General features: G+C 46.4%; 1 long non-coding RNA gene across 1 annotated transcript; it reads left to right on the top strand.

Annotated features, from left to right (window-relative positions):
- Window positions 1-895: 895 nt before the first annotated feature.
- Window positions 896-24,630, top strand: LOC140488926 (uncharacterized). The gene is made up of 3 exons (XR_011963058.1): window positions 896-953; window positions 1,115-1,221; window positions 23,902-24,630. It is a non-coding gene; the product is annotated as an uncharacterized lncRNA (long non-coding RNA).
- The last annotated feature ends 1,108 nt before the right edge of the window (window positions 24,631-25,738 follow it).

Raw genomic sequence — 25,738 nt, 5'->3', positions numbered from 1 at the left:
CCACGTGATCATCCTCGCGGTCGGCGCGGATGTTCGGACTGTATGTGTGCGGACTGCTGTCGGTAAGGAAAGAAATAAACAGCAAGAAGCGGGAGGGAAATGGTGTTGGTATGGTCTGAGAGGTTTTACAATCATTTGCTGCACATCGGAAAATACAAATTTGAAACTTACAGTTCCGTTTTTGCAGCAAATGGGAAAATGCCTCGTTGAGTAATCGGTCCGAGTGAGCGCCGCCATCTTTATTCGGGGCAATGATTCACTGGACACGTGCGCGGCCGCCAGCTTTGTAGGGGGCAAAGTTCAGAGGGATGTCTGTGCAGCCTTCCCTGGTAAAAAGAGTCATAGGGCAGGATTTACACAGAGCACATTCAAACCCAGAGAAATGGACTTTTTTCTGGATTTGTTTCGTCATTCGTTTAAATGATTTGGATATGAATAGAGGCCGTATAGTTAGTAAGATTGCAGGTGACACCAAAATTGGAGGTATTGTGGACAATGAAGAAGGTTATCTCAGAATACAGTGGGTTATTGATCAGATGGGCCAATGGGCTGAGGAGTGGCAAAAAGGATTTAATTTAGGTAGATTAGTTTAGGATATCTGGTTGGCATAGGTTGGACCGAAGAAGTCTATTTCTGTGCTCGACATCTTTGACTGTGGGATCATAAAAGTGAACTCTGCTCTGGTTCACCTCTGGGTTCTCTGATGTCCACTTGTTCATTATCTAGCTTCGTCAGTCTCTCATGGGTGTATTTTTGCTCTGTATAGTATTTTACTATTTCTTTCACAGCTGTTTTGTAAATGAATTGAAAAATGTAGAGCTGGAAAAACCCAGCAGGCCAGGCAGCATCCGAGGAGCAAGAGAATCAACGTTTCGGCATAGGCCCTTCTTCAGAAATGTAAATGAATTGTCCACTGCTGCCCGGCTCCTGACCGTATGATGTTCCATTATCAGGTTATTTTTTCCACAATATCTTTGACAGTCAAGAATTCTTTTTTCCAATAAGCGAGTGCATTTTCCTTCAATTTCTGACAGTCAAATTCTGCACCATTTTCATTCCCTGTAATTCATATTGCACTCCCTGAAACATCAACTATGTATTTCTCCTTCCACAGAAACCAGCGATCAATGCCAAAGCCTTGTTGCCTGTGGAGAGGTTGATGTTTGACTTCCTTGTACTGCTGCAGTTTGTATAGTGAAGGTGCTCCCACAACGTGGTTGGGTAAGCGACGTTACAGATTATTCACTCAGCGATATTGAAGAGTAGAAGATATCTGTACAAATCATCATGGTTTTAATTTCACAAAAATATTATTGAGAAGTTTTGACATAAGGCTACAGATGGAGAATATTGTGTGCAGTGACCAAAACCATTGCCAAATAAGCAGTTTTTCAAGAATGTCTTAAAGTTAAAAAGTAGATCTTAGAGAGTTAGACTGGGGATTCCAGACCATGTTCCCTTGGAGTCTATAGAAACATTCACACAGGTGAACTCAAGAATAAACACATCATTGAGAGTCTGAACTAAAATGAGTTATTGAGATATGAAAGGGTGTGTGGTGCAGGGAGATAGGAATAATTACAGCCAGGAATTAATTCAAAGGTGCGAAAGTAAATTGTTGCTTAGAAATGGGAGTCTTTTGATTGATCAGCAAGTTTTGGTACAAGTGAGCACTTCGGCAGTAGAGTTTTCAATATTCTTGAGATTATCGGGAGGGTGAATGTGGGATGCTGGCCAGGAGTGGGTTTAGATAATGAAATCTAGTGTCAACAAAGGAATGAATGAGAGTTTCAGCAAATGAGCTGAGACTGTGGTGAGGTCAGGTGATATCACTGAAGTCGAAATAGTGCACTTGGAGGGGGTCTGGCCTGTCATCCTCACCTCATTCAGCTGTTTGTCAGTTTGTGAATCAAGTCTGTAACAAGCTCAGGAACTGAGTGGCCCTGGCAGAACCCAAACTGGGCGTCTCTGAGCAGGTTATTGCTGAGCAGGTGCTTGACAGCACTGTTGATGACACCTTCCATCACTTCACTGCTGAGCGAGTGTGGACTGATGGAGGGGAATTGGTTGAGTTGGATCTGCCCTGTGTTGTTGTGTTGGAACATCCCTGAGCAATGTTCCACAAAGTCAGTAGGTGCCAGTGCTGGAGCAGTACTTGCCTTGGTGGGCAGCAGGTTCTGGAGCACAGCCAACAGTATTATTGCCAGAATATTGGCAGGGCCCATACTTTTACACTGCTTATCCATTTCGTGATCTGATTGGAAATCAGTTTTGAACCAAGTCGATTCATATCTGTGATGTGAGGGACCAATGGAGAAGGCTCATCCACTTGGCACTGCTGGCTGAAAATCGCTGCTAATGCTGTCCTCTTATCTGTTGCATGAATGTGTGAGACCCCTCCATCGGTAAGGGTGTGGATATCTGTGATGCTTCCTCCAGTGAGTTGTTTAATTGTCCATCACTATTCTTGACTTGGTGTGACAGAACTGCAGAACTCCGATCTAATCTGTTGGTTATGGGATCACTTAGTTCTATCTGGTGTTGCTTGTGCTGTTTGGCATGCAGGTTTGGTAGCTGCACCAGGTTGGCACCTATTTTTTAGGTATGCCTTGTACTGCTCCTGACATGCCCTCCTGCATTCACCATTGAACCAGGGTTGATTCCCCTGGCTTGATGTTAATAGTTGAGTGGGAGATATCAGGCCATGAGATTTCAGATTGGGCTGGAGTATAGTTCTGCTGCTGTTGTTGGCCCACAGTGAGGCAGAAGTTGCACGGTCAAGAGGGCTGATTGTGTTGTTGTATGTTCCAGTGCATTGGTAGATGTAATGTGGTCCATCCAGTTTCATTCCTTTGTTGAGACTGTGCAGTGATTAATACAATGAGTGACTTGATGGGCCACTGTCGGGTTTCTTTCCCTCAAGGACATTGTCAATAGCAGAAACACATCCCCAATGGTTCCATGGCAAACAGTAGATTCTTCATTCCAGTTATTTTTTTCTTGAATTCAGAGCCACCCTCTACCGATTTGGGATTCAAACCTGAACTTCAGTTGTATATTTTAATATTCTTGCTAAATGATAAATACGACAGGTTTGTTCACTTATTTTTATAATCACAATCACAGGTTTTGTTTATTGTTTTGGAAATAAAAACACTGTCCATTATCCTGTCTCCTCCATCCTCCCTTCCAACAATGAGTGAGGAGCACATGGAGTTTCTCTGTCCATAACATTGAGACAATCCGATCAGCTGCCTCTGCTTCTTTCCTCCCTCTCCACTCGCCCACCGAGCCACACTGCCTCACAAGGGTGCTCCTCATTTTAGTCCAAAACTTGTATTTCCTCGACTCCCTTGTCAAGCCTTATTAGAGGTCATCTTGAACATTTACCCTAGTGTAGCGAAATCATGGACATTCCAAATCTCTGTCTCATCCTCCTGCTTGTCACCACCCTCCCCACCCTCCCTCACAATTCACAGATATTGTTCCATGATCTGGCTGTCTGTCTTTTTTGGTTATGTCCTTCTCTCCCATTCTGCTAAAACCTAATATTTGACCTCACCATCATTGGAAAATCCTGCTCCGTCTCCACTCTCCCTTTCCTTTCTGAGTTCATTGTATTTGGTGTCCCTCCAGGATCTATCCGTGGTCCGTCCAGTTTCTCACCTACATACTGCCAGGAGGTAACATCGCCCAAAAGCACTGTGTTAGGTTTCACATGTACACTGGCAATGCCCAGCTCTCCCTCCCCATCATCCCTCTCCATTACTCCACTATTACTCAGTTATCAAACTGCTTACCACGCTTCGATTAGCTGCAATTCATTCCAATGAAACACTGTAATTGTTAAACCCATTGCCTTCAGTTGCTATTCCAAATTCCTTTCCCTTATTGCTGTGTCCCTCCCTCTCACTGGGAAGTGTCTGAGGCAGAACTACATTCTTCACAATATTGCTTTCATATCTGACCCCAAGGTGACCTCCTGATCAGACATCTACACTATCACAAACACCACGAATTCCAATCTCTAAAACGTTGCTTATCTCCTCCTCACTCCAGCTCCATTTCTCCTGAAACCCTAACCTGTGTCGGTGTTGCCTTTAACTTGACAAATCTGAAACAGAACCCTTGATTCCACGACTGACCCAGAATCTGGTTCAAGACCCACCCGTAATGGGACACATCCTCTCCATATTTACCCTGTCAAACCTCGACAGAATCCTGTATGTATCAAAGAGATCACCTCTCATTCTTCCAAGGTCCAGTGAGTATATTCCCAACTTATTCAGCCTTTGCTTACAGGATAATCCCTTCAAAACAGGGATCATCCCAATGGATCTTCTCTGAAATGCCTCTATTTCATGAACTAAAGTGACCAAATCTGTTCACGTTACTCCAGTTGTGGTCTCACTTGCCATTTGTTTAGTTGCCCGAAGGTATATACTCCAAACTCTTATATTGCAAACTCTTTGAAATAAGGGACAGCATTCTATTCCCCTTGCTGATTCCCTGTTGTAACTGTGTGCTCGCTTTCTGTGTTTTCTGCTCATTTTCCCCAATCCCTTTGTGGTGCAGCTTTCTACAGTTTATCCCAAGTTATACTCTACTTGCCAACTTGTTGCCCAGGTTTCCTGAGAATATCTCTCTGTAAACTGCTTAAAACCTTTTGGAACTTTCCTGTTATGCCTTTTCTAGGAGATTTCCCCCCTCATTATTCGAAACATGTACTGTGAGCACTGGGCAGTGGGAAGCATGCTCTGTTGCTATCTTTCAGGGATACTCTGTTTCATGACTGGGAGGAGCTTGTTGCCCATTGGTCAGAATGGAGACATCTTGCCCATCAAGCTGCATGAGCCTTTCACACCCCATGTCTTATTGAGGAGACACAGCGGCAGAATGGAAGGAAAGAAAAGGAAGCAAATCCTGCTCTCCATATCTCACTGAATCTTGGAACATTCTGTCCCATGTTCAGTCACATGAAGTCCCAAGGTGGAAACTCCTAAAAACCCACATAGATTTGCCCCTGAATTGCCTGCTAACCTCCACCAGGGGTAATGTGTACAGTCCTCCTGGGCCAGGAGGAGGGGATTGTATGAGTTTCAAGCTTGAACTGACAGTGACGGATTTTATAAACTTGTAATACAGGCAGCTATTCAGATGGTAATCTGAGTCATTGTAACGCCAAACTCTGACAGAATTACTCAATACATCAGGACCTGGATATTCATATTGTGTGAGAGTATTGTGTTCCACATCAATACCATTTGCTGAATAAAAGTTCTCCTTTGAATCAAACCATCCTCTCAATAGATCTTCCCAAATCTTCAACATGTGTCCTGTAACCCTTGTATAATGAGCTGATAGGTGTAAGGTTTATTATTACGTGTAACTTTTGTAAACCGCTTTGTCACAGCTCCCCAAATTTCCTTTGCTACAAGGAGAATACTCTCAGTTTTTCCAAACCCCTGATTCCCCAATGTCTGTTTGCTCTCTATAAGGTACACATCAGGATTGTGTTGGAACATTCTCCACTTGCCTGCATCAGTGCACCCCCCCCCCCACCCCCCAACAATATTAAAGAAAGTGAACATCCTCCAGGATAAAGTACTGTACCTGAGTGGTTTCCCATCCACCACCTTCAGCATTCCCTTTCCCCACCCTCGAGGCACAGTGGCATCACTGTGTAAAAGATCAAGTCAGCGTTGTCCTACCCAACCATAGGACTGCGCTCTCATTAGAGAGAGGTGTCTAGTAGTGGTTAACCTGAATATTACCACAGCGCATGCAAGGGGAGAGGTTGAAAAGGAGAGTCCATTAATTGCGGACGGTTATTCTTGATGTGTATTAGCCACACACATGTCACGTGAACAATTAATGTTAAAAAAGCCCCACAAATTCTGCAACTAAAATCCCCCATTCCTTGAACCATCCTGGTAACTCTCCTGTGCCCCGTCTCAGGGACCCTGCCATCCTTCACAATGTGTGGGCGATCTGTGGTTCACACAGACCCAGCTGCTCTGAACCCTGTGGGTGATGTCATAGAGCAACAGTTGCACTAAACCTCACTGTCTGGAAGAGAGTGAGAGACAGAAATCCCGATGGCAATTAAAATCTATTTAGGAACACACTTGCAAGGCCAAGGCTGACAGGTTTATGGGCTCTATGCTGGAAAATGGGATTAAAATAGTTAGCTGGGAGATTTCTTTACAGCATAAACCCAATGGACCACAAAACCGTTTTCCGTCATGTAGACCACAGATGCGTAATATAGGAATATGACAAGCCACAATAGAAACCAGGTCAGAGAAGGTGATATTAGAATAGATGATACATGATTGATTAATGTTTTTTGGAGGAAAATGTGACAGGTTAAGCGGGACATTGTGGAGCTCTGGGTGCAGGAATCTGAAATAAAAATGGGTTATCCTGAAGGCTGGAATTAAAGAAAGGCACATCACAGAGATTTGTGAGGGTGGACAAGATTAGAGATAGAAAGTGTGTTGAGACTGGAGGAGATTAGAGATTGGAGGATCTTGCAGAGATTGAGATGTCTTTGATACCAGAGATAGTGATAGTTCTGAGGCTAGAGAGGAATTATAGAGATAAGGATGAGTTGTGAGTTTTCCCAACCCGACCTCTTTACTGATAATGATTGTTTCTCTGTCCTCATCTGCCATTGCCTCCATAGGCCTGTGACAATGAGAGTACACAGACAGTATGTTCCTGTTAAGGCCAAGGCTGGGAGGTGTCGAGAATGCTGCATGACCTGAGAAATTGAGGCTCTGGTCAAGAAAATGAAGGAAGGATATGGCAGGTACAGACCACTCTGTTTGAGTGAGTCCCTAGAGGACGATAAGGGCAGTAGGAGTATACTCGCGGGAAACCAGGAGGCAAAAAAGGGGACATGAGATAGCGTTGGGAAATAGGTTTATGGAGAATCCAAAGAGATTCTACAAATACACTAAAGACAAAAGAATAACTAGGCAGAGAATAGCGACCCTCAAAGATCAACAAGACTGTCTATGAAACAGCAGGAGGTTGGAGAGATTCTGTAATTCTTTCATGTCAGATTTTACTGAAAGGGGATATGGAAGTTGGAGAAATAAATAGTGATAACTTGGCAAGTGTACATATTATAGAGGAGGAGATACTGGATGTCTTAAAATGCATAAAGGTGGATAAATCCCTGAATCTGATCAGGTGTATCCCAGAGCTTTGTGGGTAAATAGGGAAGCTTTTGCTGGGCCTCTCGCTGTGATATTTGTATCATCGATCGCCACAGGTGAGGTGCTGGAAGATGGGTGCCATTATTTGAGAAAGGTGGTAAGGAAAAGCCAGGGAACTATAGACTGGTGAGCCTGAAGTCAGTGGCAGAGAAGTTGTTGGAAGGGATTCCCAGGGACAGGATTTACATGTCATTGGAAAAGCAAGAAATGATTAGGGAGAGTCAGCATGGCTTTGTGCATTGAAATCAGTCACTTGGACTTGAGAAAGACACAAGGTTTCACATAACACACTGGTTAGCAGGTTCAATACCATAGAATTCTGGCGGAACTCGCTGTTTGAATACAGAATTGGCTGGAAGGTCAAAGAATTATAGATGGACAGCACAGAAACAGAGATCTGTCGGTCCAACCAGTACATGCTGATCAGATATCCCAATGTAATCTCGTCCCCCCTGTCAGCACCCGGCCCATATCCTTCCTATTCATATTCACATGAAGATGCCTTTTAAATGTTGCAATTGTAATGACCTCCACCACTTCCTCTGACAGCTCATTCCATACACGTACCACCCTCTGTGTGAAAACATTGTCTCTCAAGTCTCTTTAAAGTCTTTCCCCTCATACCATAAACCTATGCCCTCTTGTGCTGGGATCCCCCATGCCAGGGAAAAGACTTTGTCTATTTATCCTATCCATCCATCTCATGTTTTTACATACATAGATAAGATCACCTCTCAACCTCCGACGCTGCAGGGAATACAGCCCCAATCTATTCAACCCCCAGCCTAGCTCAAATCCTCCAACCCTGGCAAAGTTCTTAGAAATCTTTTCTGAACCCTTTCAAGTTTCACAACATCCTTCCAATAGGAGGGAGACCAAATTTGTACACAACGTTCCAAAAGTGGCCTAACCAATGTCCTGTACAGCCACAACATGACCTCACAACTCCTGTACTCAATACTTTGTCCGCTAAAGGAAAGCATACCAAATGCCGCCTTCACTATCCTATCTACCTGCACTCCAAGGTCTCTTTGTTCAGTAACACTCACCAGGGCCTTACCATTAAGTGTATAAGTCCTGCTAAGATTTGAGTTTCCAAAATGCCAATCCTCAGCCCATTCACCCATCTGATCAAGATCCCATTGTACTCTGAGGTACTATTTATCACTGTCCACTGCACCTCCAGTTTTGGTGTCATCTCACTAACTATACCTCCGATGTTCACATCCAAGTCATTGATATAAATGACGAAAGGTAGTGCATCCAGCAGTGATCCTTGTAACACTCCGCTAGTCACAGGACTCCAGTCTGAAGAGCCAGTTCTGTATCCAAATGGCTATTTCTCCCTATATGCCATGAGCTCTAACCTTGCTGAGAAGTCAGTGTCATAGTGGAGGGTCCTTTTTGGACTGGAAGCCTGTGATGAGCAATATGCTGTCAGGCTGGATGCTGGGTCCACTGCTTTTTGCCATTTATATAAATGATGTCTATGTGAATATAGGAGCTATGGTTCGTAGGTTTACAATAGACACCAAAATTGGAGGTGCAGTGGACAGCAAAGTTACCCGAGAGTACAATGAGACTCCGATCAAATGGGCTGAGGAGTTCCAGATGCAGTTTAATTTAGATAAATATAAGGTTTTGTATTTTGGAAAAGCAAATCAGGGTAGGACTTCTACACTCAATGGGAAGGTCCTGGTGAGAGTGGCTGAACAAAGAGATCTTGGAGTGCAGGTTCATAGTTCCTTGAAAGTGGAATCATAGATAGGCAGGGTACTGAAGAAAGTGTTTGGTGTACTTGCCTTTATTGGTCAGTGCATTGGGTACAGGAGTTGTGACGTCATTTTGCAGCTGTACAGGACATTCATTCAGCCACTTCTGGAATTCTGCTTTCAGTCCTGGTCTCCCCGCTATTGGAATGATATTGTGAAACTAGAAAGGATTCAGAAAAGATGCAAAGATGTTGCCAGGGTTGAGGGATTGAGCTATAGGGAGAGGCTGAATAGACTGAGGCTGTTTTCACTGGAGAATCGGATGCTGAGAGGTGACCATAGAGGTTGATAAAATCGTTAGGGGCATGGATAGGGTAAACAGCCAGGGTCTTATTCCTGTTTAGGTGAGTCCAAAACTAGAAAACACAGGCGTGAGGGAAAAGATTGAAAAGGAATATTAAGGGCAAAGTTTCAAGCTGAACGTGGCACGTGTATGGAATGAGCTGCCAGAGAAAGTGTGGAGGCCGGTACGGTTACAACATTTAAAAGGCATCTCATTGGATATGTGATTGGGAAAGGTTTAGAAGGCTATGGGCCAAGGGCTGGCATATGGGACGAGATTAATTTAGGATATCTGGTCGGCATGAACAAGGTGGACTAAAGGGTCTGTTTCTGTGCTGTACATCTCTATGGCACTAATAAATTAAAATTAAGATTTAGCAGAAGGTCAGACAATTCTCCTTGGAGCTGAGAAGGTTAAGCAGTGATTTTGGCCAGGAGTTGATTTGTTTCCAGGGTATTTCATTTACAGAGAGACAGAGTGAGAAATTTTTAACGTCACAATTTTTAGTAACTATTTTCAGGTAACTGGCAAATAATGCAAAGAAAAATGTGAAGATTATTTTACTCACTAAGTTCTGAGCATCTGGAACAGTTTGACTGACAGCTGGATGCAGATTCCGTAGTTATTGTCAAAACAAATTTGAAATTTAACATTTTTAAGGAAGGATTTGGAGGGCTCTGTCCAAATGGGAGGTGAGTTGGGACTGACTGGCACCATCTCCAGAGGGAGAGAGTACAGCCCCAATGGGCTGAATAGCCTCCAGTCCCTGTGCTCTGTGATACTGACCCATTCACTGTGAATGATGAAGCTCAGCACAGGGCAGAGCCGTAGAGATGTACAGCATGAAAATAAACCCTTTGGTTAAACTGGTCCATGCTGACCAGATATCCCAACCTAATCTAGTCCCATTTGCCAACACTTGGCACATATCACTCTACATACTGGATTAGTGGTGCTGGAAGAGCACAGCAGTTCAGGCAGCATCCAACGAGCAGCGAAATCAACGTTTTGGGCAAAAGCCCTTCATCAGGAATAAAGGCAGTGAGCCTGAAGCATGGAGAGATAAGCTAGAGGAGGGTGGGGGTGGGGAGAGAGGAGCATAGAGTACAATGGGTGAGTGGGGGAGGAGATGAAGGTGATAGGTCAAGGAGGAGAGGGTGGAGTGGATAAGTGGAAAAGAAGATAGGCAGATCTGTCAAAAACTGTATGTACAACAAACTTTTATCCACCCACCTCCATAACCAGCGCTCCTCAAACATTCCAGAAGATTCCCCTGGCCTCAGAAACGCCATTAGCCATGCGGCTGACGCAGCTACCACCCCCACGCTGAGTGATGATGTCACTTCCGCCCACATCATGGCCACTCCCACAGCCACTTCCGGCCCTCACATCATCGCTGATGCCACATGCTCAGTGACTCCCGCCACCCCTACTGCCATGATCACCACCACTTCCACCCCCACCAGCGCAACTCACCTGCATTCTGCTGACACGCCCCCCACAGACCCCACTGTCACTTTCCCCACACCCCAGAACCCGAGGGCAACATCACCCCAGCTCATGCCTCCACCCCCATTCCCCCCACCATCACACCCACTCCAGGTACTGGCTCCGACCCCACTCCCAGCTCCACACCCACACCAGATCCCAGCTCCCGGCCCTGCCGAGTTTTCACCATCCCTCCAGACCTCCCACTCACTGAGGACGAACGATCAGTCCTCAGCAAAGGTCTCACCTTCATCCCTCTCCGTCCACGCATCAATGAATTTAATACACGACGTGACATCGAACAATTCTTCCGTCGCCTCCGCCTCCGAGCTTACCTTCACAATCAGGACTCCCGCCCACCTTCCGAGGACCCCTTCGCCCACCTCCAACACACTGCATCCACCTGAACACCCCGTGCTGCACGATTACCTGCCCTCGACCTCTTCATTTCCAATTGCTGTTGGGACATTAACCGCCTCAACCTGTCGTCCCCCCTCCCCCACTCCAACATCTCACCCTCACAACGTGCAGCCCTCCAATCCCTCTGCTCCAATCCCAACCTCACCATCAAGCCAGCGGATAAAGGGGGCACAGTGGTAGTCTGGCGCACTGACCTCTACACCGCTGAAGCCAAACGCCAACTCGAGGACACCTCTTCCTACTGCTCCCTCAACCATGACCCCACCCCCCATCACCAAACCATCATCTCCCAGACCATACAGAACCTCATCACCTCAGGAGATCTCCCACCCACAGCTTCCAACCTCACAGTCCGGGAACCCCGCACTGCCCGGTTCTACCTCCTTCCCAAGATCCACAAGCCTGACCACCCTGGCCGACCCATTGTCTCAGCATGCTCCTGCCCCACTGAACTCATCTCTACCTACCTCGACACTGTCCTAGCCCGCCTAGTCCAGGAACTCCCCACATACATTCGAGACACCACCCATGCCCTCCACCTCCTCCAAGACTTCCGTTTCCCCGGCCCCCAACGCCTTATCTTCACCATGGATATCCAATCCCTCTACACCTCCATTCGCCATGACCAGGGCCTCCAAGCCCTCCGTTTTTTCCTCCCCAGACGTCCCCAACAGTACCCTTCCACTGACACTCTCATTCGTTTGGCCGAACTGTTCCTCACCCTTAACAATTTCTCGTTTGAATCCTCCCACTTCCTCCAGACCAAAGGCGTAGCCATGGGCACACGTACGGACCCCAGCTATGCCTGTCTCTTTGTTGGCTATGTAGAACAGTTGGTCTTCCGTAATTACACTGGCACCACTCCCTACCTCTTCCTCCGCTACATTGATGACTGCATTGGCGCCACCTCGTGCTCCCGCGAGGAGGTTGAGCAATTCATCAACTTCACCAACACATTCCACCCTGACCTGAAATTTACCTGGACTATCTCTGACACCTCGCTCCCCTTCCTGGACCTCTCCATCTCCATTAGTGACGACCGACTTGACACTGACATTTTTTACAAACACACTGACTCCCATAGCTACCTGGATTACACCTCTTCCCACCCTATCTCTTGCAAAAATGCCATCCCGTATTCCCAATTTCTCCGCCTCCGCCGGATCTGCTCCCAAGAGGACCAGTTCCACCATAGGACACACCAGATGGCCTCCTTCTTTAGAGACCGCAATTTCCCTTCCCACGTGGTGAAAGATGCCCTCCAACGCATCTCGTCCACATCCCGCACCTCCGGCCTCAGACCCCACCCCTCCAACCGTAACAAGGACAGAACGCCCCTGGTGCTCACCTTCCACCCTACAAACCTTCGCATAAACCAAATCATCCGCCGACATTTCCGCCACCTCCAAAAAAGACCCCACCACCAGGGATATATTTCCCTCCCCACCCCTTTCCGCCTTCCGCAAAGACCGTTCCCTCCGTGACTACCTGGTCAGGTCCACACCCCCCTACGAACCACCCTCCCATTCTGGCACTTTCCCCTGCCACCGCAGGAACTGTAAAACCTGTGCCCACACCTCCTCCCTCACCTCGACCCAAGGCCCTAAAGGAGCCTTCCACATCCATCAAAGTCTCACCTGCACATTCACCAATATCATTTATTGTATCCGTTGCTCCCGATGTGGTCTCCTCTACATTGGGGAGACTGGGCGCCTCCTAGCAGAGCGCTTTAGGGAACATCTCCGAGACACCCGCCCCGTGGCCCAACATTTCAACTCCCCCTCCCACTCTGCCGAGGACATGGAGGTCCTGGGCCTCCTTCACCGCCGCTCCCTCACCACCAGACGCCTGGAGGAAGAACGCCTCATCTTCCGCCTCGGAACACTTCAACCCCAGGGCATCAATGTGGACTTCAACAGCTTCCTCATTTCCCCTTCCCCCACCTCATCCTAGTTTCAAACTTCCAGCTCAGTTACTGTCTCCTTGTCTTGTTCGACCTGCCTATCTTCTTTACCACCTATCCACTCCACCCTCTTCTCCTTGACCTATCACCTTCATCTCCTCCCCCACTCACCCATTGTTCTCTATGCTACTCTCTCCCCACCCCCACCCTCCTCTAGCTTATCTCTCCATGCTTCAGGCTCACTGCCTTTATTCCTGATGAAGGGCTTTTGCCCAAAACGTTGATTTCGCTGCTCGTTGGATGCTGCCTGAACTGCTGTGCTCTTCCAGCACCACTAATCCAGTATTTGGTTTTCAGCATCTGCAGTCCTTGTTTTTACATATCACTCTACAACCTTCCTATTCATATACCCATCCAGATGCCAAATGGTTTAATTGTACCAACATCCTCCACTTCCTGACAGAAGACTCCATACACGCACCAACCTCAGTGGGAAAAAATTGCCCCTTAGATCCATTTTAAATTCTTCCCCTCTCATCTTAAACCTATGCCTTCTCATTCTCGACTCCCCGACCCCAGGGAAATGACCTTGTCTATTTATCCTACCCAGGCCCCTCATTGTTTTATAAATCTCTATGAGGTCACCCCTCAGCCTCTGATGCACCTGGGAGGATCCCACCACTCAGGTCACAATGGGGCCTGGCTGATTGACACAGCTTCAGACCAATAGGAGAGTTGGCATGATCCTACAGCCAATGGGAGTGAATGAGGTGTGGGTCCAGCAGGCCAACACATGACCATCAGTTTTGCAGGCGCAGTGTCACTGTGAGGGGGGACTGAATGTGAAGGAGTGGGAGAGACAGCAGATACTGGGAGAGAGATGGAGTTAGTGTGGACTGGGAAGGTTGATAAACACTGTTTCAGTCTGCTAGACCTGAATTAGATACTCCGGGTAAATTAGAACCAAAAGAACTTCGGATGCTGTAAATCACACACAACAACCAGAAGGTACTGGAAAAGCTCAGTAGATCTGGCAGCATCTGTGAAAAGAAATCAGTTCGCATTTTCGATCCATTGACGCTTCCTCAGGAACTGATGTTACTGAGAAAAAAATGTCCGTTTTTATATAGAAGGTAGGGGTTAAGGAGTAAATGATAAGTGGGGATAGAGTCCAAAGAGAGAGATAAGAGCAGTTGGACAAAGGAGTGGATAACGATCTGATGCGGGGAGGGTGAATAGCTGTTTATGGGGACTGTTAGTGGCTAACCATAGGTAGTGTGTAATGGCAGGCTACGTAATAACAAGGCCTGGTATGTGGGGTAGGGGGGATGTGGGAGAGTTCAGGACCTAAAATTATTGAATTTGATGTTGAAGTCAGAGGGTTGCAGGGTTCCCGAGTGGGAGATGAGGTGGTGTTCTTCCAGCTTGTGTTAAAGTGTGGTGCTGGAAAAGCACAGCAGATCAGGCAGCATCCAAGGAGCAGGAGAATTGACGTATTGGGCATGTCAGCACTTCATCAGAAATGTGGGTGGGGGAATACGGCTGAGAGATAAATAGGGAGGGGTGTTAGGGGTTGGGGGAAGAGAGCTAGGTTGGCAATAGGTGGTTGTAGATGGAGGGCAGAATGGACAATTCGAAAGGAAGATGGGCAAGTGGGAGTGTTCAAGAGGGTTTTGCCGAGTTGGAGGGTTGAATCTGAGATAAGTTGGGGGATGGGAGATGAGGAAACCTTGATGCCGTGTGGTTGAAAGTACCCAAGGTGGAAGATGAGGTGTTCTTCCTCCAGGTGTCGGGTGGCTCGGATTTGTGGGATGGAGGACTTGCATGTCCTTGGCAGCGTGGTGGCGGAGGGAGTCGGGGGTAGCCGAAATGGTCAGCTACAGGGCGATGGGTTGGTTAGTGCATGTGTCCCAGAAATGTTCCCTGAAATACTCCACAATTTGGCGTCCCGAGAGCAAGGGACACACTAGGTGAGGTGTTTGGGTGGGCAGGGAATTCTCTGCTGGATGTCGGAGGATCCAGTGGTGCCTTGGATAGAGGTGAGGGGAAGGTGTGGGCACAGGTTTTCCACCTCTTGCAGTGGCAAGCGAAGGTGCTTAGAGTGGAGGGTGGGTTGGTGGGGAGTGTGGATCTAACGTGGAAGTCACAGAAGGTATGGTCTCTGTGGAAATGAAATGAAAGGGGTAGGGTGGGAAATATATCTCAGGTGGTTGGATCTGATGGTGGAAAGAGCAGAGGATGATGGGTTGTATCTGGGTGGAAGGTGAGGATGGTGGGATTCCACCTTTGTTGCATTTGGAGGGGTGGGGTTCAAGGGCAGTGGTGTGGGAAGTGGAGGAGATACACTGGAGGGCATTGTTGACCACATGTGAGGGGAAATTGCTGTCTTTGAAATAGGAAGCCATTTGGTATGTTCTGAAGTGTTCTTCCAGCTTGCATCAAGCTTCACTGGAACACTGCAGTAAGCATGAGACAGAGATGTTGGCCAGGGAACAGTCTTGTGTGTTAAAGAGCAGGCAACTGGAAGCTCAGGGTCTTTTTTGCAGGCACAATGCAGATCATCAGCCGCCATTTCCACCACAGCCACTGAGATGCTCGAAGGTTCCTGTCTCCTCCATTAACAGCTTTCCACCTTCCCACTTCTTTATCTTTCCAAATGTTCCTGTCTCTCTTTGGGCTCTGTCCCCACCTATTATTTACTCTTTAACCCCTATCTCCTGTAGTCCAAAGATCTGTAGGTTCGGTGAATTGGCCCAGCTAAGGTTCCCGTAGTGTTCAGGGATGTGCATTAGTTCAGGGGAAATGGAGAGTAATAGAATAGGAGAACGTGTATGGGTGGGATAAACTTCGGAGGGTGGGTGTGGAATTGTTGGGCCAAAGGGCCTGTTTCCTGAAGGGATTCTAATTTTCCCAGCTGTCATCGGTTCTGAGGAAGGGTCACTGGACCCATGATGACCCATGGAGTGTGCAAGAGGCAGAAAGGGGAAAGGGGAGAGTGGCAGCAGAAACCGGATGAAATGTATCAGTGTAGACTGGGAGGGTTTAGTTACACTCTGGGCAGGTCGTTAGTCTGAATTAGAAACTCTTGGTCCCACGTTTGCAGCAAAGGGGAAGATGGCTTGGGCCTCAGGCAGTGAGAGGACCTGGGTTATGGCCGCCATCTTTATTTGGGGCACATCAAACACATACCAAGAGAAGTGTTTGCCTTCACTATTCATCTTGCACTGACTGTGAGCTTTGTTTTGTGAATTCATTTTATAGGATATTAATTGAGAATAATTGAGACTGGGATCTCAAAAAAACAAGTTTCTACAGTCAGCGGAGTCATCAGGATCTGAATATCATTGGCATTTAACTGTGGAACAAGAAAATATTGTCTGTTCTGTCTGTTGGAAAATATCTTCAATATTTTTTCAAGCCAAAAGCAGAAAGATGTTCAAGTTCATGGTTGGATCGCCCTTGGGGTATGTGTTAAATTCTTGGCCCTGCAGCTGTGGAATGAGGTATTGGCCTTAGAGAGAGCACAGATTTATCCAAATTACACCTCGTCTTTTTGCAGGAACTGTCAGATTTAGTTTCAATTATCCACTTTATAATGTTAATCTGTAAACTCCCTACTTCCAATTCTCTGCAAATTTCTCGTGGACTCAAATTCCAGCACCATTTCAGGTGGAACGTTCCAGATTCTGACAGCTGTCTGTTCATTCTGAAACTGCTGAAGTCCATTTTGACTCTGGGGTTACAAAGGGTTGAATTGAAAGATGAGGTGCTGTTCCTGAGCTCCCATTGAGATGCATTGGAACAGTACAGGAGGCTGAGGGCAGTGTAGGTGTGAGCACACAATGAAAATGACAGGGCTGCACTGTGGGTTCTGTTTGGCTCAATGAGAGTGTTTTGGAGTTGGGTGTAAATAGTGAGGTGAGACAGGGAGAAGGTGAAGCTGAAACTCCGTTTTAGTTCAGGCCTTTCAGAAATTCACAGTCCCAATGGGAATAGCCAATTTGTTAGTGATACCTGCGGAGTATTTAAGTTTTTAAAGTATGACATATCAGCATAAGTAAAGTTATTTTGTTATTATAATGGACATGTTTAAAGTGAAGGAATGTTGCTCACCCATTTAAATTCTCTTCATGGGAGTAACTAGATGAATATAGAGAGACGTTGTGACAGGAGCCCTCAGACCCGTGGTGTGCTCCTCTTGCACAATGTGGGAAATAAGGGCAGCTTCCAGTGTCCCTGACGGCTGTGCGTGCAGGAAGGGTTCCCAGCTGCAGCTACTGGGCACTGCTTTTCAGAGCTGGAGCTGAGAGTGGACTCACTGTGGAGCATCTGCAATACTGAGAATGTTATGGACAGCACGTTTCGTGAGTTAGTCACACTGCAGGTGAGGGTTACACCGTCAGAAAGGGAATGGGTGAACATCAGATCTAGTAAAAGGCTCAGGAAGTGAGTACAGGAGTCTCCCGTTGTTATCCCCTTCTCATACAGATACTGTATACCGCTTGGGATTCTGTAAGGGCAGGAATGGGTGGGGTGGCTTCTCGGGAAATCAGCAACAGCCAGGTTCATGACACCACAGAGAGCTCTGCTGATCAGAACAAGAGGGCTGAGAGTGGCAGGGCTACAGTGACAGGGGATTCAATAATTAGGGGTACAGCCTGGCACTTCTGCGCCCACAGACATGAATCCAGGATGGTATGTAATCTTCCTGGTGCCAAGATCCATGATATCATGGAGTGGCTGCAGGACATTCTGGAGCTGGAGAGTAAACAGCCCGTGGTCGTGCAATACACAGATACCAATGGCATCGCTAAACAGAGGGATGAGGGCCTGAAAGCTGGATATAGGGAGAGCAGAGATGCATTAAAATGTAGCTCCTGAAATGTAATAATGTCAGACTTACTCCCTGTGCCATGTGCTAATGAGAGCAGGAATGAGAAGCTGGATCAGCTGGATGTGTGGCTGGGGAAATGGTGTACCAGAGAAGGGTTTTGATTCTTCAGGCACTGGGACTGTTTCTGGGTGGGACCTGTACCAGCCTGACCGGTTACCACTGGCAGAGCTGAGACAAATCTGGTGGGGGCTTTTGCCAGTTCTATTGGTGAGTTTGTAACTAGTCTGGCAGGGAGATGGGAACTAAAGTGTAGGCTTATTTAGGTCAGATTCAGGACAGGGAATGGGAGGTAGAATATTAGTGATGTCGTTAGCGGCTCAGAAAGCCAAAGGAAAGGAGGATTAAACGAAGATTGAGTCCCTCTTCAGCCATCAGTCCTGACATCCCGGGAATGTGAGTCAACAAAATCTGGAGCTGTATACATGTCTATGACTCTGTGCTTCAGCAAAATGGTGGAAATCTGCAATAAAAACAAAAAGTGCTGGAGATCCTCAGCAGGTCTGTCAGCATCTGAAATGGTGACAGATGCAGGAAACATTGCAGCCTTGAAGAAGTGTTTAGATGATCACACCAAGCACTACAATATCGGTTACACGCTGAGTCCCAGAACGTGGGACTAGCATAAATAGGTGCTTGATGACCAGCATGAATACGATGGGGCTGGAAAGTTGACGTTTCAGGTCAGGGTTATTTATCAAGACTGACAAAGGGTCCCGATCCAAAACATCAACCTTCCTGCTCCTCTGATGCTGCCTGACCTGCTGCACCTCCCCAGGTCCACATTTTACAGACTCTGACTTCCAGCATCTGCAGTCCTTAACTATCTTTACATCCAAGGACTCATCTGGTGATCCTCCTTTACACTCTCCTGGTTATTGAGAGAGCCTTCCTTGGAAAAGGGGAACAAAGGTGTATACAGTACTCCAGGTGTGGTCTCACCAAGGCCCTTCCAGAAAGGGATCCCTGTCCCCATCTTATCCATAATCGTCATCAAGCACACGTGCCTGGTGTGATCATCTAAACACTTCTTCAAGGCTGCAATGTTTCCTGCATCTGTCACCATTTCAGATGCTGCCAGACCTGCTGAGGATCTCCAGCACTTTTTGTTTTCTCTGTTAGAGAGTATTGAGAAATTCAAATTGAACTTCATGTTACTGGATCCGTGTCGATCTGAATATCATTGACCTTTTCATCTGGATGGAAAGGTGCTGCATTCTGTCCGTGGACGAATGTTTCAAATGTCCGTGTGACTGGAAAAAAAGTACTGAGACAGCGAAGTCCATGTTAGCATGGGGACTGTGGAGAGAAATATCGTTGGTTTTTGTAAGTATAAACAATCATGGCACATTTCCCTGGAACAGGTAAGCCACAGATTGGTTTTGTATGAAGACAATTAACCATGAAACCAGAAAGACAAGGATTCCTGCATCATGGAAAAAGCTATGAAAATGGGATTGTTGTAATGGAGTGAATTATCGATTATTGATTGTAATCCATTGGCGTTGTCACATCGGTTCCAGCGCCGTGAGGAAACGCAGGAAATGTGATGAGTGTAGTGTAGGTTTCAGTTATTCAACTGGAAAGGTGAAGAAGAAATTTACAAGGATGATGCCAGGTCTCAGGGGTCTGAGTTACAGGGAGAGGTTGGACAAGCGAGGACTTCTTTGTTTAGAGCAGAGGAAATTGCGGGGGAATATTTTATAGAAGTGTATAAGACCATGAGAGGCATGGGTAAGGTGAATGCACTCGGTCTTTTTCGCAGGGTCTCGAGGATTGGAGGTCATCAGGTTAAAGTTAGAGGAGAAAGAATACATGGGAACCTGAGGGGCAACTGTTCGACAGAAAGGTGGTATGTATATGGAATGAGCTGCCAGTGGAAGTGGTTCAGGCAGGAACACTCACAACAGGTAAAAGACATTTGGACAAATACATGGATAGGAAAGGGTCAGAAGCAAATGGGACAAGTGCAGGGAAATGGGGTTAGCATTCTGGTCGGCATGGGCCAGTTTGGGCCAAAGGGCCTGTCTCTGCTGTAGGATTCTATAACTCTAAGTGCATTTGCTCTTTCTCCCACTAACTCTGTTGGTATCCTGGGATGTATTCCATCAGGGCAATGAGACTTGTTTATCTTCAGCTCCATTAACTTGCTCAGCTCTCACTCTTTCACGATAATGGTTATTATCTAGGTCCTCACCTTCCTCAGTCTCCTTATCAATTACTGGCATGTTCTTCGTATCCTCCACTGTGAAGACTGACTGCTGTGTACTCATATTCCTGAACCCTGCTGGATAGGAATAACTGGGCACAGAACTCTGAGAGGTCTTCTTTGAGTCTTTATTGCTGAAACATGGCAGTTACCTGGATAGTGCACGTGCAAAACACTTCCAGGCAGTATCAGGTAACTCCCCGCCTATCCGATTGTACAGCTCCCATTCTTATGACTTTGTGGTTTAGGACTTTGAATAGAGACTGTCTCTCAGTATTCTCTCCATGAAAACGGCAGTTAGAAAGTCTAGTTCAGTTCAGCACTTTGTGGTTAAACCACACACCCCTCCCCCACGGCCCTGTGGCTCCCTCAAGTATCTGACAGGCGCTTCAGTTTCAATGGGTTATCTATCAGGATTCTGATATGGAGAAGCCGTTGTTGAGGTGGGTTGGACAAAGTTAAAAACCAGACATCACCAGGTTATAGTCCAACAGGTTTATTTGGAAGTACAAGCTTTTGGTGTGTGCTGTGATTTTTCATTTGATCAGGATTATCTCTATGGTAACAGTTAAGTACTTCAGCAATTGCAGAGGCCATATGTTCCCCACACAATAGGTTCCCCTCTAGCAGTGTAAACTGCTATTCTGGCCCTGAGGATAGCTACTCATCACTTTTCTCCTCCAATCCCATGTCGCTTTCTGTTGATCTTTATTTTTTTCTAAACTCCTTGGTCTTTGGCAATCTGTATGCTTTCTATTTCAGTTTGATAGACTCCCTTATTTCCTGAGCCACCCACGGCAGATTACTCCTCTTCCTACAGTCCTTCCTTTTCACTGATATATACTTTTGATGAGAACTTCGAAAAATGACTTTGATATTCCCCCAATGTCCATCAATTTTGCCACCATAAAGTCTTTGTTTTCAATCTACATTAGCCAACTCCTGCCTCATCCAATTGTAGTCTCCTTTTGTTTAAGCACTGGATCTTGGGAGTGGATCTAATCTTCCAGCTTTCCATCTGTGTTCTAAGTTCAACCAGACTTCTCAGAATTCTTTTATCAGATTACGAGGGGAGGCGATGTTTCCTGGGTGTTTTGGTTTTCATTGTCAGAGACCTTGGCTTTGTAATAAAGTACAGGATAGATATTCACAACAGAGTATTCTGGACGATGTGAATGTACCACACAGTCTAAAATCATATATCACTGTCTCCCCTGAGTTTAAAATTGCAAAATCCTTATCTCCTACACGCTTCCTCACTATCTAAGTTTGGAACGCTAATCCACTTGACTATCTGTCATGTTCCGAAAATCTCCTTTAGTGAAGTTGGTGATTTTTGGATTCAACTTTCCAGTTATTACCGTAAGAAGATAAGCACTGGGCAAAGGAGAAACAGCCCCACCATTTAATACGGTGTTGATTGAGCTCACATTGGTCCCTGCTGGATTTTCCCACCTGTCCTCTCTCACCCTTCATCTCATTGCAAATTAATTATCTTTATCTCTTCATTAAATTGGCTCATTGTCCTGGCATCCACCGCATTTTGAATAGGGAATTCCACAGATTCACAACACATTGAGATAAGTACATTCTTCCTCATGAGAATAGAATAGAGTCCGTTCAGTGCAGAAAAAAGGTATTCATCCATCGAGTCCACGCCAACCCTATGATGAGCATTCCATTCAGACCCACTCGTTCCCTGTAACATTGCATTTCCCATGGCTAATTGTCTAACCAGCACGTGCATGGACACTGTCAGCAATTTAGCATGGGCAATCCACCGAACCTGCACATCTTTGCACTGTGTGAGGAAACTGGAGAACTGCACGAAACCATGCAAACATAGGGAGAATGTGTAAACTCCACACAGTCGCCTAAGGTCTCTGACGCTGTGAGGCAGCAGTGCTAGCCACTGAACCACCTCTGCTTAAAACCTACTGCGCCTTATTAACCTCCCTATGTCCCAATTGGCTGAATCTATGTTCCTTACATCAGAAATCAGATTGTCTAGGCGGATGTCTCAGTAAATCCCAGTGAGAGCTCACATGGCATGCGATACACAACATTCTCCATCCCACACTTTTCATTGACGTTCCAGAGACAGGTTTCCAGTGGCTGCATGGGGACTACAACTCCCAAATTCCGAGGCAGGGGCCACACGTCTGTGGGGAAACCTGGCACTGCACACGTACAGAATGTGGGTCAGTTTTGGAGCATGTGCTTTGGGGTAACTGTTGTGGTTCTGTTTGTCGAGCTGGGAATTTGTCTTGCAAACATTTCGTCCCCTATCTAGGTGACATCCTCAGTGCTTGGGAGCCTCCTGTGAAGCGCTGCTGTGCTGTTTCCTCCGGCATTTATAGTGGCCTGTCTCTGCCGCTTCCGTTTGTCATTTCCAGCTGTCGGTTGTAGTGGCCGGTATATTGGGTCCAGGTCGATGTGTTTGTTGATAGAGTCTGTGGATGAGTGCCATGTCTCTAGGAATTCCCTGGCTGTTCTCTGTTTGCTTGTCCTATTATAATAGTGTTGTCCCAGTCGAATTCATGTTGCTTGTCACCTGTGTGTGTGGCTACTAAGGATAGCTGGTCATGTCGTTTCATGGCTGGTTGGTGTTCATGGATACGGATCGTTAGCTGTCTTCCTGTTTGTCCTATGTAGTGTTTTGTGCAGTCCTTGCATGGGATTTTGTACACTACATTGGTTTTGCATGCAAGGACTGCACAAAACACTACATCGGACAAACAGGAAGACAGCTAATGATCCGCATCCATGAAAACCAACTTGCCATGAAACGACACGAAAAGCTATCCTGAGTAGCCACATTCACAGACGACAAGCAACATGAATTCGACTGGGACAACACTACCATTATAGGGCAAGCCAAACAGAGAACAGCCAGGGAATTCCTAGAGACATGGCACTCATCCACAGACTCTATCAACAAACACATCGACCTGGACCCAATATACCGGCCACTACAGCGGACAGCTGGAACTGACAACTGGAAGCGACAGAGACAGGACACTATAAATGCCGGAGGAAACAGCACAGAAGCGCTTCACAGGAGGCTCCCAAGCACTGAGGATGTCCCCTGGACAAGGGACGAAACATTTGCAAGACAAATTCCCAGCTCGGTGAACAGAACCACAACAACGAGCACCCGAGCTACAAATCTTCTGCCAAACTTTGGGGTAACTAGTGGAACACTGTGATTGTCTGGAGAAGGAACGTATTTTGCTTGTAGTATTGATCTGTTCGGGGTCAAAGTGTCATCACACCCACATGGGACCAAGTTACATTCCCAACTTGTCATAACACTGGAATCTACCAATGAGAAACAAAAAAGGATGTGACCCATTCTCACAGACTGAAGGTTCCTCTTCTGTCCAGGATCTGCCACCTCCCTTTCTGTTTCCTTTTGTTTCATTCTGCTGTTACATTATTGACTTGCAGCAACTGAAGGGAAATGAAGTGAACACAGAAAGGGTGCAGAGTCTAACCAGAGACGGGAAGTGGTGGCAGAGACCTGTTTATCAACAACTCCATGAGAATGGTGAGGGTGTAAATTAGGGGGTAGTAGAGTCAGAATGGCGGGAGAGAGTAAGTGGGTTGGAGGGTTACAGCTTTTGGGGAAGAAAGGGGTAAACGATATTCCAGAGAAACTTGAATTGTCTGCTCTGAATTTCTAATCTGTACATATTCCTTTATACAGGGTGCGAGATGGTGAAGATTTGCAGACTGAAATCTCAACATCATTTGCCGATCATGATAAGGTTAACCAGAATTTGAAGAACTAAAGATGCAGAATCACTCGGCCAAAATCCTGCAACACTCTCCTCACGGCATTGTCGGTCTATCTGCGCCAAATGGACGGTGAATGGTACAAGACAGCAGCTCACTACCATCTTCCCAAGGGTAACTAGAGATGGGGAATAAATGCTGGCTGAGCCAGTGATGCCCATATCCTGGAAACGTTTTCTATCTCTCGTTGCTGAAACCGAATTGATGTTACTGCAGGATGAAGAGGGATGCTGAGTGCATCCTCCAGGAGGCAGCACCATCACATTACCCCCACCTACACCCACACAGTAACACAGCAACGTCACTGGAACAAAAGGCAGTGAAGCCCAAGGAAGACTTCGATATAGTTCTTTGAGGTAAAGTCATGAAAGGGGATTGGAACACAGCAGGAACAGGAGATTGAGCTGCATGGTTAGCTGTTTCCCCTTGAATCGTGGAGCAGGATTGAAAGGCTGAATGGCCTCCTGCTGCTATCTCCCAGGTATGTATATAGCCATGGAGCCCGGGTAGGAAGGAGTAAGCAGGGCAGGGATTCTCCAGGAGATTGCACTTCCACATCGGTTTTCAGTGAGGGATGGTTTGATGGATTTTATTTAACATTTGTCTTTAACATAAGGTTTGTGAATTTGGTTTTAAAATATTGTAGCTGTTTACTCCACAATAAATAAAACTAAAAGAAAAGGAATGAAACTATCTGAATATAACAGTTTTTTTAAAATTTCAAACGCCTTATAAAACAAAATCCTGTCTATTCCCGGGCACCATCACTTTCCAGTTACTCAAACTCCAGGGAAATATTCCCTCCCTTTCTGAACCATTGGTTTGATTTAACTGCTTTTGCTTTTTCTCCTTCTGTGAGCTGTGAAGTGTTCTATTCCCCCCGTTCTCCTACCCAGAAGTGTTATCTTAGATTACAGATTAGATTACATTACAGTGTGGAAACAGGCCCTTCGGCCCAACAAGTCCACACCGACCCACCGAAACCAACCCACCCAGACTCCTACATTTACCCCTTACCTAACACTACGGGCAATTTAGCATGGCCAATTCACCTGACCTGCACAGCTTTGGACTGTGGGAGGAAACCGGAGGACCCGGAGGAAACCCACGCAGACACGGGAAGAACGTGCAAACTCCACACAGTGAGTCGCCTGAGGCGGGAATTGAACCCGGGTCTCTGGCGCTGTGAGGCAGCAGTGCTAACCACTGTGCCAACCATTGTGCCCATGCAGCCCATCACACAGCTGTGTGAATGGGTCACATACTTCTTTGTTTCTCATTGGTTGATTCCAGTGTTATCTCACACAGCTGAGCAACCTTCCCACGTTCATCATTACACCATTTTGGGTTTTGTTAATATATCATCACCAGCAGTGAACCATCCGTGTAACCAATTAAATAACACAGACAGTCGCCCAAGGCTGAAATCGAACCTGGGACCCTGGCATTGTGAGGCAGCAGTGCTGACCACGCCGCCCTGTACATACGTGAACATCAAAATAAAAATCGGAGATTCTCTTGTTATATCTGGTTCACTGGCAGACACTGTGCTAAAAGAGATAGGGGACGTCGGTTGCTTTACCCACTTTGCAGGTGACTTTCACACATAGCCATAAGAAAATTGGCCATATGGGAAGTCCTTTAAATTCTACTGGACCACGCCATTAAGGGAGGGCGTATTGACTCCTCCTGGGACATGGTATACCTGCTGCAGTGTCTTGCAAAGTTTCGACAGGTTGCCCATCAGT

Source organism: Chiloscyllium punctatum, chromosome 18 (genome assembly GCF_047496795.1).
Source record: "Chiloscyllium punctatum isolate Juve2018m chromosome 18, sChiPun1.3, whole genome shotgun sequence".
NCBI lineage: Eukaryota > Metazoa > Chordata > Chondrichthyes > Orectolobiformes > Hemiscylliidae > Chiloscyllium > Chiloscyllium punctatum.
Note: the sequence above shows the minus strand (reverse complement) of the source record. Positions and strands in the feature narration are given on the sequence as shown.